The sequence below is a fragment of the Bubalus kerabau genome, chromosome 14, assembly GCF_029407905.1.
Source record: "Bubalus kerabau isolate K-KA32 ecotype Philippines breed swamp buffalo chromosome 14, PCC_UOA_SB_1v2, whole genome shotgun sequence".
Taxonomy (NCBI): Eukaryota; Metazoa; Chordata; class Mammalia; order Artiodactyla; family Bovidae; genus Bubalus; species Bubalus kerabau.
Genome location: NC_073637.1, coordinates 43,724,714 through 43,733,931, shown reverse-complemented (window position 1 = coordinate 43,733,931; position 9,218 = coordinate 43,724,714). Strand labels below are relative to the sequence as shown.

The 9,218-nt window shown below is 35.8% G+C and overlaps 1 pseudogene; it reads right to left on the bottom strand.

Moving 5' to 3' along the window:
- Positions 1 to 268: 268 nt before the first annotated feature.
- On the bottom strand, positions 269 to 1,194 carry LOC129626906 (protein C1orf43 homolog; annotated as a pseudogene).
- Between the last annotated feature and the right edge of the window lie 8,024 nt (positions 1,195 to 9,218).

Below are 9,218 nucleotides of genomic sequence, written 5' to 3'. Positions count from 1 at the left end.
TCTTATATTTAACTTTATTATTTTATTCACTCCTGGAATAATTTATAGTCTGGAAAAGGACAGATGAACCATGATCAAAAAACCAAGTGAGGACTTTTAAGGAAGCTTTGACTGAAATATTAAGAAAAACACCTAATTCAACTCCAGAGAAAAGTGAAACCAAGGGAAAATAAAGTCTTAACTGATGTTCTGAAACTGGGCATAAGAGAGTGTGGGAGAATGATCCTCTAGGCATGAAATCTTAAGAGCTCTGAATACAACCAGGGCTTCAGCTGATCCAGAGCTGGGCTGAACCAGATGACCTGAGGGCCACCCGGCAAGCACACTGCAGTCTGTCTGGCTCCATCAACAGTGAGAGACCTTCAGCTCTATCACAGCATACTCTCCAGTTGTCCTTAAAGCTCTTCAGTTCGAGGAAGTGCCTGGCACGTTTACTCTTCTGACTGGAGGGGAGGTATGTCACCTGGATGGTTGTTGGGGAGACTTCAGGAGACTTAGGTCTTTGGCTGCTGACTGATATTGTCGCTGAGAACTCCCACTTTGTGCTTTGACCACTGTGGCCAGCTCACTCAGGGCCTCCTGATAGCGCAGGTACTCAATCAGGCCAAAGACCCCTGTCCCATAGCGGGCTGTCTCATAGCCATCCAGCAGGGTATCAGTGAGGGCCTTGCGCACACCCTTGAAAGGAGTACTAGTGTTTCCAAGATCTAGCAGGTAGCAGCAGAAATTCTTGCCCATTAAAGAATGGGGATGCCGGCCTTCGGCATGAAATGGGATCTCAGAGGCACGGATAGCATCTAGAGCTTTCATCCTGTATAGGTAGTTGTAGCAATTTTGATTTCCCTGGGTTTCCAGCTGTAGCAGTCTTGCATCATCATCTGCAAGAAGCTGAGGTTCATACATGATATCCTGAACCTTGGACAGTTGGGTATCAATCTCCTCTTTTAAGTCGTTGGGGGCATCGTGTCCCACAGGGACATGAGGTTCCCTTTGGGATTTCATTGCAAAGCTCATGTTTTGCCTCTTCACAAAAATAAATAGCAGTACAAACACCAGGCTCCCGTAGGCCATCACCAGCACGACATTCACGCCAGACAGCCAGTTACTGACGGACGCCATGGCCTCCCCACCCGGTGCGGAACTGCTCCGGTTTAACCCGCTGCCCTGCCTCGTCAGCCCGGGCCCCGCTGAGGCAACGGCGCCTGGATTTCCTGAAACTCCCCGGCCATTTCCTTACGGGGATAGACCAAGGCTGACCAGGCCTGAAAACATGGCAGATGGGGGAGGGGGTGGGGCTAGGAAAGAAGAACCTATATTTAACTTTAGAAGGAACTGCCAAACTCTTCTTCAATGTGTTACAACATTTTGCATTCCTGCCAGAAATGTATGCATGTTCCAGTTGTAATGCAACTTTGTAAACTCTTTGTATCACCTGTTTTTTGTTTGTTTTTTTAAGCCATTTTAGAAGCTGTGTAGTGGTATCATTGTGGTTTCAATGGGCATTTTCTTAATGAGTAAAATCGTTTTAAGTATCTTTTCATATGTTATCAACTGTTAACATTTTTTTCTTTAGTGAAATACCTGCTGAGATATTTTACCTGTTTTAAAAATTGTGTTGTTTGTTTACTTCTTATTGTGGTAAATGTTTATATATTTTAGATCAAAGTTATTTAATAGGTAGATACATGTTTTGAAACTTTTTTTCCTATTAAGTGTCCTATGCTTGCATTTTCTTAACAGTGGTCTTTCAAGGATTAGAAGTTTCAAATTTTATTAAGTTCAACTTATGAAAATATTTCTTTTATCATTCATGAGTAAAGTATATGATCCATTTCAAGTAGTTTTTTATATGGTAAAGATAAAATTGATGTTTATTTTATTTTTCTTTTTGCATGGTGGTCTAATTGCTCAGCACAGCTTGTTTGGAAAGACTGCACTTCCTCCATTGAATTATTTTGATATCTTTGTCAAAATCAATTGACTATACACATGTTGGTCTACTTGGAAACTTTTTTTCCTATTGATTAACGTATATAATCTATAGCATTTTCTTGAGTGTTATAACTTCGTGTCTAGTTTTGAGATCAACCAGTGTGAGCGCTCAAAATTTGTCCCCTTTCAGAATTATTTTACCTATTTTAAGTATTTCTTCAAAAACAGTTACACAGGATTTTGATTCATACCCCTTTGAATCCATAGATATACTTAGGAAGAATTCACATGTAAACATGTCTTCCAACCCATGAATATAGTATCTCTCTTCATCTCCTTAAATCTTCTTTAATTTCCCTCATCAAAATTTTTCAGTTTTTGGTGTAAAAATTTTGCATGTATTTTGTTATCCTTAACTATTTCAGATATTTGACATTGCTGTAAATGGCATTTTAAAATTTAAGTTACAAACTGATCATAACTGGTATATAGATACGCTTTTGCTTTTTGTGTATTCGCCTTGTTTCCTATCACCTTTCTTTTTCTCTACAGGTAGTATATCATCTTTAAATAAAGATAGTTCTATTTCTCCCTTTCAAATTTCTATGCCTATTCTTTTCTTTTTGTAAATTGCACTATGTTTTTTATTGTATTGTCTTTGTCTATGTTATTCTATGTTATATATGGTATGGATATAGTTGTGTTTCCTTCATTCAATCCACTGGATCAATTTGCCATGCATTTTCCTTCTAAATATATTATAAACCCCATAATGAATGGTTAGCAGTTTATCTGCACATAGCAAAGTATTTTAAACTGATAAAGATCAGAAATTAATTCTTTTAAGTCATTTACAGTGTTATTCATTTGTGTTTATTCAACTATTTCAAGTGGTATCATCATTCTTTTGCCTACAAATCTTTCATTTATTTTTTGTATTACAAATATACTTGCAATGGAGTCTCTCAGATTTTACTTGTCAAAAATATTTTATCTTACTGTAATTTTTAAAGATGTTTTTCCTAATTGGAAATAAACATTATTTTTGTTTTCTTTGAACACTTTTAAATATCACTCTATTATCTTCTGACTTGCATGGTTTCTGACAAGGATTCTTAGATTTTATGTTTATTCATATTTGTGTAACATTTTTTCTTTTCTGGCTTCTTTTAAGATTTCCTCATGATCTTTGATTTGATTATGGGTGTGTGTGTGTGTTTATTCTACATTTTGGATTCTCTGAGGTTTTTATATCATTGATGTCTTCTATTAATTTTGGAAAATTCGTAGTTGTTATTTTTTCAAATATTTATTCTGGCTTATTTTTCTCTCTATTCTCCTGGAACTCTACTTTCTTATACGTCAGATCATTTGTTTTTGTCTCAGAGTTCTTCAGGTCTATTTCTCTCTCTTTGTCTGTTTTTTTTTTTTTGGTTAATTTCCATTGTTGCATCTTCATGCAGCAATGTGTATTCACTTAACTGTGATCACTTTTCTCATAAATCTGCCAAAGGGATTCATTATCTCTGAGTTAGATAAACTTAGATGAAGTTTTAAAATTTCTAGCATTTCCACTTTTATTTTATAGTTTTCAACTCTGCTGAAGCTTATCATACATTCATGCATGCGGTTTATCTTTTCTACTAAAATGCATTTTCAATTTTAATTATTGTTATTATTTTGATTGCTTCTTTTTTCAGTTTTGGAAAAAGTTATTATGTTAACATATATTTATAACATACAATTTTGTAGTAATAGTTATTTTAATGCCCTTGTCTAATAATTCCAACATCTGTGTCATTGCTGAGTCTACTTTTGGTGATTGCTTTGTCACTAGAAAATGGGTCATTATTTTTTGACTTTAAAAATTTTATGTTTGCATTATATGTAGAATTGCTATGGAGATGTAACTAAATGTGATTTGATATGGACAAGCTTTTTTTAGGTTCTGTGTGACTTAATTCATTTCAATCAGTAGTTGGGATTGTTTGAGTTTGTTGCTGTTTTTACCCAGAGTTCACCACAGGCTTCAAATTCCTTCAGTGGTAGTGTTAAAAGATGAACTGAACCATTTAAAAATTTTAAGGGTTTCTTTGAGGAAAAATCTATTAGAATCAGGTAGTGCCAAGTGAGAGGTAGTGAGCGTACCACTTACAGGAGCTCCAAAGAGACTTTGATATGGAAAAGGCTGAAACAAAGCAGTGATATTATTGATTGACTGTAGATGAAAGCCAAGTTGGCTATTTGGGATTAGTTGTCCTTAAGTTTTTAGTTTAATAACTTTGAGGTATTTATGGATTTAGAATTTGGTTTGCTCAGGTAAGATGTTTTGGCGTTAGAGTTAACTTAGCCTAGTGGCTTCCTTGTTTAGTTAAACTGTGGATTTCTGCTACCTTACATTTAGTGAGGGTCCTTAGGTGCCAGAGGATTCTCTCAGTGTTCCTTCTCAATCCTGTTTTCTCTAGTCCCCCAAGACTGACCACCTTGCTGAAGGCTCTCCCTTCTCACTGGTAGGTAAACCATTAGCCTTTTAACTGGTTCCTAGAATCCTGGCTGGGGGAGGAGGCCTTCTCAGTTTATCTTGTCCAGTCTCTATCTGAGGCAGTGCCTGTGTACCTAGGCTTTTTCGGAATTTCTATATTTCCTTTATTCCTCCAGGTTACCACCATGTATGGTCTGTGATATATGGGAATCTTGGGTGAGACAGATTTCTGCCCTTTCACAAGCAGGTCTCTGCTTGGTGATATATTTATAATGTCAGGATCCTAAGCCCAAGAGGTTTCCTGCCCCTCCTCTGGTGACACAGTTTTAGTTTTACCCTTTTGTAGGAGCATTGGATCTTTGCTTGGTGCTTGAGAGTGGGAAGGAGATTTCCCTATGTTTACACAAAATGCAGATACAGACTTTGACAGAAGATACAATATTGCCCCTCCTTAAAGATTCAAAAATGATTTAAATCTTTTTAAGTCATTAAAAAGATTTAATGACTTAAATCTTTTCTTCCTATAATAGACTTCTGGGAAAGGGGAGGGAGCATGATTTTCTCCAGTGGTAGTTGATCATCTTTTGCATGCCTGTTGAGAATTTTTAAACGTTATTATCTAAGACATTACATTCTCTGTTTTTAAATGTTTTGATGTAAAACTATTAATATTTTAACTATTTTAAAATAACTGCTTAGTCTTTAGTAATATTTCAGCTTGGGGAGGGCCATTATCTCATTTATTTATTTATTTAATTTATTAATTTTACTCAAACTGGCAAAATTTTGTGTATCTTATTAATTTATGTAAATAAAAAGTTTTCATTTTATTATTGCCTTATATTAAATTTTTTCCTCAATTTGTTTCTGTAATTTCTACTTATGTCTTTATCATGTCTTTCCTTCTTCTACTGTAGAAGAAGAAGATCTTGTAGATCATGTAGATCAATGTGGTTGCATTTTTTGAATTTAAGTTGGATACATTATTCACGTTTCTTTTTTTCTCCCTCCTAATATAAGCATTTAAGGCAATGTGTTTACTTCTAAGTACCATATTAGTTTACTGCTTTCCAGGCAGTGCTAGCAATAAGGAATCTGCCTGCCAATGTGGGAGACTTAAAGAGATGTGGGTTTATAAAATCTGCTATTTCACTTGCCAAGATTATAATTTTACTCATTATATTTTCAGGTCCTGGAAAGGCAAGTTGGTTCTTTTTCAAATTTGTCTAATCTTTACTTGAGAGTATTCATTCAACAAATCTGCCTACAATGCCAGGTACTTTTAGGCACTAGTGATATTTTAACAATAATAATAATAAAAGAAAACAAAAAAAAGAAAAATCCCAGGATATTTGTCCACATAAAGCACAGTGGGACAAATGTTAGTGCATGTACCCTGGTAGCTCAGAGGGTAGAGAATCTGCTTGCAGTTCTTGAGACCTGGGTTCTATCCGTGGGTCAGGAAGATCTCCTGGAGAAGGAAATGACAACCCACTTCAGCATTTGTGCCTGGGAAATCCCATGGATACAGTTTGGCTGGCTACAGTCCACGGGGTTGAATATTTGCCCATATGAAGCATAGTTGGACAAGGCAGTCAACAAACAAGAGTTAAAAGTAAGTCCATTGGAGGCAAGAAGTGTTTTTTATGGAAAATGTACAGTAAAACATGAGTATGGTGTAGGATATTGGTAGTGCTGCAGTTGAAAGTTGGTTATTGTTTTAAAAAGAGTTGTCATGGAAAGTATCATTAAGAAGGTGACATTTGAGCAAGATTCTGAGATGTGAAGAAGTGAAGGGTGTGGATATCCAAGAGAAGAAAGTTCCAAGTAGAAATGTTAGCCAACACAGTTACTAAAATGGCATCAACACAAGTAAAGAGGCCAGTCTGGACAGTGAACATACATGAGGGAGAACTGGTGGGCGAGGTAAGGGTGACAAGAAAATGTAGGGCCTTGTAGGCATTGTGATGACTTCAAGTTTATTCTGATGTCCTCACAAACAAAATAAAAGTAGTTTTTCTATTCTTTGCTTTATCTGAGGGTCCTGACTTTGTGTGGGAATCTACTTTCTGGTTATGGACTTTAAATAGGCCCAAGGCTTTGTCTTTTGGATCTTGGACTTTTTAATGTTCAATCCCATTGCTGTTGGGAATCAGCAAGCACCCCTGGGAAACACATGGTTAGAATATCAGTTTCATACTCTGGTTTCCATTTCCTCTTAATTTTTATCCCCAAGGGATTTTCCTCATTTTTGTATCAATTTAGCAATGCTTTTAAAAGATGTTTACTCCATTTTATTCTTGTTGTTATAAAGAGGTCTTTTAAGACATTTAATCTGCTATATTGGAAGAAACACAATCATAGAAGTTATTTTGAATATTAAAGGGAAGTATATAATATAACAAACATTTTAAATAAAAATTAAAGTGAAAAAGCATGCCAGAAGTACAAAATGTGAAATAAAATGCAGATTAAATATATACTTTTATTTATAAAATAAAAAAAACAGAATATAAAGTCATCAAAACCAAATGTAGAAAGATTAGAATAAATATGTAATAACATTAATGGGATTAAATTTTAAGTATCAAAACTTAAAGGTAAAAGTATTCAATATAATTCTGATATGGAAAGGAAACATTGCTATAAGATAAAAGTTATGATATTAATTTCATCTATAAACACATCTAACAAATTCTTGTAAATTTGTAGTTTAAACTCATTGAGTTTAGATTCCTGAACATTCATATTTCTGTCTGTTGTGAACTTTAAAAAGTACTTAATTACTTTGTGGTTCAGTCTCTTAATAGGAAAAATATCATTATCAACCTTGTAATTTATTTAGAAGAATGAATGAGATAATATTTAGAAAGGAAGCAGCCCAATTGGTAGCGCATAGTAAATGTTAGATATTGGTTTCATCATTAATTAACTTAGAAAATGAGAAAGCAGTACATTTTGGTAGTAGAGTTCAGGGATTCATGCTTCTGTGTGGAGTCGGGCACACTTGCACTAGGTCTGAAACTGGAGCAGATAGCCAGCTGGCTTTCTGCACTTATTTCCTAGTTGAAAGGGTCCTGCTCATGGGCTCCTGAGATGCAGCACTAGCGGCAGGCAGACAATTGGGAAGGTTCAGTGGTGTGACACAGTCTCCTCTTTAAATTCTGACGGGACTGAAAGGAGGGGAAATGTTCTAAAGTCCTTTGTTCCCTGTATTTCTGGCACTCTGTTGATCTTGTTTACCTCTCTGCATCAAAGCCAGTAGGATAAAGGGCTTTTGCAGTTTTCCTCGTGTTGAAATACTTGTTTACTCAAAGAAGAACCTCAGATGTTCCTTGGCCAAGTATCCAAAAGGCACACATTGTGATGACCTCTCATTGAACTATCGAGAGAACTAACTAAGGAGAACTGACCTTGTTCAGTCAGCTGCATTTTTGAATCCTCCATTCATTACCTTGGGGAAGCATTTCTGTGGTCACCAGAATGTGATGATGAACACTATTTTGTGCCTAAACTTTTGGTAGCCTTTTCTTCCCTATTAGTTATGCAAGTGAACATTGATCTTTGTTCTCTCTTAAGGATTTAATTTTATATATTTATTGAATCTATTTTCAGTATCTACTAGCTTGCAGATTTCTGGTGTTATTATAAGCCAGTCTTTGAACTGTGGTAGAGTTGTATTCTGTCTCAAAAGCAATTATTTACTCTAGCTTACATTTCCACAAAATAGCAATATGACCAATGAACAATGCTGTCAAGAGGAAATTTTTAAAAAGCAAAATAACAAGTCTATCTGTTTTAAGTTCACTTTACAATTTCTTTTTGGTCACCCCATGCTAATCTATGTGATTAAATGTAGCTGCCCCCTGGTCCAGATACCTTTTTTCTATATAATTGTTAATGGAAACTCTACGAGTTAGCAGAAAGTAAAAGCAAAACTTTATTAAAATGAAACATCACTATGAACTAGAAGTCAACAACCCTAGGCTAAGAAAACTTTAAAATACACTAAGATGCTCTGATAACTCAATTGGTAAATAATCCGCCTGCAATGCGGGAGACCTGGGTTCGATCTCTGGGTTGGAAGATCCCCTGGAGAAAGGAAAGGCTACCCTCTCCAGTATTGTGGCCTGGAGAAGTCCATGGGGCTGCAAAGAGTCGGACACAACTGAGTGACTTTCACTTTCACTTCACTTCAAGATGCAAAAAGTTAAATTAGCTTCTTTTTTGGTAATAATTTTAATTGGAGGTGAACTGCCTCAGTTTAAGTTGGAATCTATATGTATATTTGTAAATGATATCATTCCTATGAGAATATACTACTATGTAACTGTTAATAGAATGTATAGTTTACTGAAAATGAAGTGTGATGGATCTTATATCCTGGGGGTTTCTCATAAAAAAAAAAAAACAAACAACAAAACTTATCCCAACCTCTTCCTCCCCAAAAAACACCTCTTCTTTTTCCCTTTCCAGGTGTCTCCCTACCTAATCCTTGTTCTTCCCCTGAAAATGTATTAAAGTGATTGGCTATCCTTGTGGTTCTTCATTTCCATTTCCTCAACTCTAACTTCTCACTTTAATTCCAATCTTGTTCCTTTTCCTATCATTCTAACAAAATGGCTCTTGCTAAGGTCACCAGTGACCTTCAGAGCACTAATTCCTTGGACCATTTTTGCAGATTTCATTTATGTGATCTCTCAGCTGCATTCAACATTGTTGACTGTTCCCTTCTTCTTGAGAGACTCTTTGACTTGTGTGACACCAAACTCTCTGGGCTCTCCTCCTCCTCCTGGCTGTCCCT